Source organism: Camelina sativa, chromosome 16, assembly GCF_030686135.1.
Source record: "Camelina sativa cultivar CO46 ecotype springtype chromosome 16, ASM3068613v1".
In the NCBI taxonomy this organism is placed as follows: Eukaryota; Viridiplantae; Streptophyta; class Magnoliopsida; order Brassicales; family Brassicaceae; genus Camelina; species Camelina sativa.
The window spans coordinates 4,781,695-4,787,694 of record NC_141895.1 but is presented as its reverse complement, the minus strand read 5'-3'; positions in this window follow the sequence as shown (position 1 = coordinate 4,787,694).

The following is a 6,000-nucleotide window of genomic DNA, read 5'->3' as shown; positions in this document are numbered from 1 at the left end:
CAATCTTGGAAAAGGAATGCAAAGGCCTTGAATGACAAGTAGATTCTACTATAGTTTTTGGATTTTGTTTTTCAAAAACCAATTTTTTCTCCATTTAAGATTTTACATTAAATAGATTTCCTAAAAAATAGAAAAACTAGTTTTTAGCTTTTCTTTACAGATATTAACAAAAACTAGAATCCACATAATTACAGATTTTAGGGAAAACTTACGATTCTTTTTATTTTTTTATGTTTCTTTATGTAATTATTTTAAAAATAACTTTCTTACAAAAAACTAAAATCTCAAAAATCAAAAACCAAAAACTAAAAACCAAAATCTATAATCTAAAAACCATTTAAAAGCCATCTTCCATTCGTGGCCTTAATTTCATAAAATATCACTTTTGACTGACCACTTTTTAAAAATATCATCAATGTAAAAATTTTAAAGAGAAGAGAAAAAATCACAATTCTATATCCTTGGTGAAGGCCTGAAGAGGGTTGTTCTTCGAATAACATTGTCACTGCCGAAATTTTGGTCGTTCTTTCTTCGTAATTTCACCAACATGATTTGTTACTGGTCAAGATTTTTCAAGCAAACTAGAAACATGCACGTTCGGAAAAAAAAAGACTCGAGAAGTTTTAAAGGATGTTTCTTTGATACTAGTTCGAAAATTTAATATAAGTCTTTGGTAAATAGTTGAGATACAACTATTTATACATAACAATCAATTCATATATTATAACCTCATTCAACAGGATTAAGTGGGTAGAAAGAGAGAGAAGAACACAAAATTAGGGGAAACTATATTTTATGTAACTTTAAAATTTCGAGACATCAACTCATGTTAACAGTTTCCCCAAAGTTTGTTTTTAGATATAGACATGTGTTCTAGTGGGTTTGTATTTAGTAGTGGCACATGTCATAATCCAGTTTAAATATGGAAATATGCATGTGTGAGTAATACTGAAATTACAAATATCTTTATGGAGAAAAGACGATTTAAAAAGTAAGAACTACGATCTATTTATCAAGTACGTACTTGCTTTATATTGTTCAAACATGACTCAGGAAGTTAATATTTTGCATATCCAACCGTCTTCTTCGCAAATTACAATTGATATATAAGTGTATATAACATTTCCTAATTAATTCAAAAAAAAAAAATTAAAATATGGGTCTATTTAAATCGAAACTAAGATATGAAAGCATAGAAAATTGGTCGATAATTTGTCACCCGTTCTCCAAACAGCAGTAAACAACACATGAGCTTAGATTAGTCGTAGAATGGTCACACATAAATTATTTAATATATGCTTTTTGAATATGGCTGAATATCTTATTTTTCTGAATCACAACCATAGTAGTCGACTACGAGAGAGTACATAAATATGCATAGGAAAAATTTGAGAGGGTCACATGCCAAGGTAAGTATCTCTATCCTGACACACCACTTCTCAATTATTTTATAATAAGGTTTTATAAAAAGATCTGACACACTGTATCCTTTTTTCATTTTATCATGTTATTGTTATTTGAAATTTCATTTTGTTTCTTGACTGTGACAGATGGGACTTGCATTGTTTTCTATCTATTATGTACTGATTAAAAGATGTCAAGGATCATGCAGAAAGAAACACTTATTTTTTTTCTTAGGACAATAAATTAAGAAGAAAACACATATCAGTCGTAGGATCTGAATGATCATGCATTCATCCCATTAAAAATGTATAGAAAACAAAAAATAGCACACTCCCGCAGGCGGATCTCAATTCGCAGCCTCGCAAGCGCATATAAATTTATAACTTATTTTTTCTCAGTGTAAAACAAGGAAAAAGTATTTCATGATAAAAGATCACTAAAATGACAGACTAATTGTTTCAGATTAAGAATTACATTACTTTAAAAATTTAGAGTTTACACTTTCCAGTTTACTTTAGGTTTAGTTTTTAGGTTATAGGGTTTAGTTTAGAATTTTATTACTGGTTTAGTTTAGAATTTTATTAGTGGTTTAGTTTAGAATTTTATTACTTTTAGAACATACATAGACTGTTTTAAATTTTTTTGCTATAAACTCTCTTGACTCTAACCCCCGGAAAAAAAAGTCCCGTAATGGTGTATGATTTTTTTAAATCGACTAGTTTTTCATCCATTTTTTGGGTTGTTTTGCTATAAACCCTTTTTAAGAGTCCCATAGTGTATGATTTGGTTTTGTCATGAAGAATGAAGATACAAGATTTTGAGAGATGAAAATTTTGTACTACGAAACCTTCTCACAAAACAAAAACATTGCAATGCCATTTCCATCGAATCCAAAAACAAATAGATTTTAAAACAGATTAGAAAGAAAAAATTAAGTATGGAAGACCAGTAGAGGCGGATAAGGAGTTGGTAGTCGGTTTGTGGGCTGTACAGTAATGGGTTTAATTAAATCATTTCTTTTAAGCTCACAATTAAGTATTTCAATGGTATAAGACACCATCATACCAGCGATCTGCTTTTTACATCGTAAAAATTTAGCTAATAGGTCGACCTATTTTGCACTAATGATTGAGAAAAAAAAAAACAAAAATTGGGTGGTGATCGGTTTGCAGCAAAATTGTATTTTGGTTAATGTTATGTTTATTATATAAAACAAATTGATTTCATTTTAAATTTTGATCAGGTCTCTTTATTAATATATTTATTTTGAACGTGTCTTTAGTTGGGCACTATAAAATGGATAACATTTTGACAAGCAAATTTTGTTTGGTTAAACTTTATATTGGTAATTTTGCTAATTAATTAGTCAGCAATATTTTCGAAATGATATTAAATTATCAAATAATTCATTTGTAAAATCATCCAAAAGGTACTATCTTTTTTATCCTCCAAAATATTTGTTGGTTTTATGGATCGGATTTTGATCAACACAATTGCCACTTAAGCTATATCAAATAGATAATAGGTATCCTTCTTTGTATCTCATATGATATCTAAAGTAGATCTCTTGTCAAACGGATAAAACAAGTCCGAGGAGGAGAAAAATGATAGTGGAAGAGAGAAGATGGGAAATATGCAAAAAGAGGGAAGCAAAAGTTGAAAAGAGAGAAGAAATAGAAAGAGACAAGAGATGCACGAGCGTTTTGAATTTGTTGCCTTGTGTGTTTTCAGCATTTAAGATTGGACCACCTCCTCTTTCTATTTTTTTACTTCTCCTTATTCATTTATTATCAAGACATAGTTCACAGTAAATACTATCAAAAGATTCAAGAATACAATATATAGTTTTGTGGTCTAGTAAACAATAACGTAAAAAGGATACAATCCTTGATTGACTTTGATAGAAGGATGTTAAGGAGGTGTGTAGTGTAGCTGCAGTATGGAAATCCTCAACCCAAATTTCGAAAGACAACGAAGCTTGAAAGAGAATGACCCGAATGAGTCTGTTGATGGTTCATAGCATTCATTCATCACATCCATTTTATTGCTAGATATAAGGGCATAAGAAATGAACGGTGGTGCTTTTAGTCGCGAGGAGTTCACAATGTCAAACGGTGCATTAATTAATACAAGAAGAAGGTGACACTAACCTACAGACCTGGTTCACATCAAGATTCTGAATCAAGAGACTTAAACTAAGCAGTTTTACTTTTCTTTCAGTTTCTTTTAAACAAACGTTGCATATGTTGTAAAAACATTATTTTTCTTTTTGACTTTTTTTTAAACTATTTTTCTTTTGACTTTAATTTATCATTTTTTTAAAAAGAAGAATAGGCAAATAGTTTCCCGAATATACATGAAATAACTTTGTCAAGTTAGAGTTATTGAAAGAAATAAAGTGATGAAAGGAAAGAGTTTCGATCCCAACCGAGACAACTATACTAGAATATGCCGGTTGATGACACGATAAGATCAAGGCAAGATCGGTTAAACGGGTTTATTTTCCTCTACAAATTTAACTCATCATAATGAATTCCCTCTATTTTTTTCTTCTCTCAAAAAATTTCTATCCTTGAATTCTCTCTTTAATGATTCACACAGTCCACTACGTTGATTGCCGTGGATGTTGGCGGTGAGTTCCTACACGGCTACACCATCAAGAATGTTCTTTGATACCGACCAATCTGAAATTCTTGATATCAACATTGGTGAATGGCGGATACTCCAAAGTCCTCCTTACCCTGTGGAAGCCTTTGAACATTCGGCCCTTGTGAATGGGTCCATCTACTGGTTCCAAGTAGTTGATGATTACAAGATACTCGCTTTGGACCTTCACACTGAACAGCTTTGGACCTTCACACGGAACAGTTCCGTGATGTCCCAACACCGCCCATGTTACCTTCCCCTGCCCCTCTAGTCAACCTTGATGATCGTCTAGCCATGGTCAGGAATTATATTCGAAATTCTCATGTGAACGCAGAGATATGGACCATGGAAACACAAGAAGAAACATGGACCAAAACTTACTCAATACGTTTATTGCCTACACATCTTTACCCCAACGTGTGTGGGATGTTGTTCATTCCACTAACAGTTTCGAAGCATGGGAATCTTTACTTCCATATATGAAAGTGAGAAGAGGTTGTTCAAGTATTATCGGGAGACTGACCAAGTCTGTTGGATCGCCAAAGACATTCTGTTCTATCTTCTTTTGTTGAAAATATGATCCCATTTCGAGATCCAAAAATCATGACCTACATACCCGGATTTCAGTATTCAGAATCTTGGATATCCAAATTTTTTAGACAAATCGAGATCCCAACTACTGTTTTGCTTACCAAGAGTGTTGTGGCTCTTGCTTACCAAGAGTGTTATGTCAGAAGCTTTTCGTTTGTCATACCTTTTATTTCCTCTTTGCTTTTAAGTTTTGGATTGATGGAACTCGATTGTTTCGAATAAACACAATGCTTTAAAAATTTTTGTTTTTCTACGGATTGAATAAGTGTATATACCACTTGTTGTGTATATTGATTGTGTAGCTGTTGTAGGTAGGTGCAAAAGCTTCGAGTGATGTATGTTATCAAAAAAGCTACAAATTAAAATTAGGAAAATATATTATTTGGTCCTATTATAGACGTACATCTTTCAATCTTTTATCACTGTTCTCAATTTTCTAACCCAAATCATTTTTTTTTTCCTAACCCTATCATCTCAATTTTGTTTTCCTCCATTCAAACTGTTACTTCCACTGACGAAGATAGATGATGTAGCTATTTTCTTATCAGATTTTGCATGCATAAAACAAATGTATTTGAAATAGAGACTCAAAAACGGTAAAAGTGAGTAATTTGTAAGATAAAGAACTTTTTTTTTTTGCAGTTTTTCACTAGTTGATGCAATTTTGGGTGTATTTGAAATAAGAAGCATTAATGATTTAATCTATAATTTCATTATTAATTATAATAGTTATATACTTATACTCCAGTCGTTTGTTTTAGTTGTCGTTTTAATTTTTCAATGCATATGTTTGAAAAAAATTCCAATTTTATTCCAACTATTTTAATGTTTTGACTATAAAAAAAATTAAAAAATATATTAAAGAAGATTAAAATAGAAAATTTAATTTTCTTAATTTGTGTGAAAAACCTTAAACTGGTATTAATTTGAATAAAAAGCGATATGAGGAGTTTTCTAGATTTTTCTTAATTTTAATTTTGCGTCAAGCTTATACCAAAGCGGATAATTTGGCACGTAAAGTACGTACCAAATCGCTAATGAGTTTAGATGTAAATGTTGTTCCTTCGTATTGGCTGATTTAAATTAATCAAAAAAAGTTGTTGAGAAAAAAAAGTACTAATTTGAATCGGAAGAAGTATCTATTTTGTCAATATTCCGATTAATATTGTTGAACTCTTTAGTAATCTAGTTATAAAACTTCTGCAAAAACACATCCGTTTTTAGCCGTTAAATCAATTGTTTAAAACGTTTAATAACCAAATAAACCTTTGAGACCAACAATGACAAAGAGTACATTAGGGATTCAAATCAAATATTCAGCACTTAAACATTTTAAGAACAAGAAGCCAGAAACAAGAA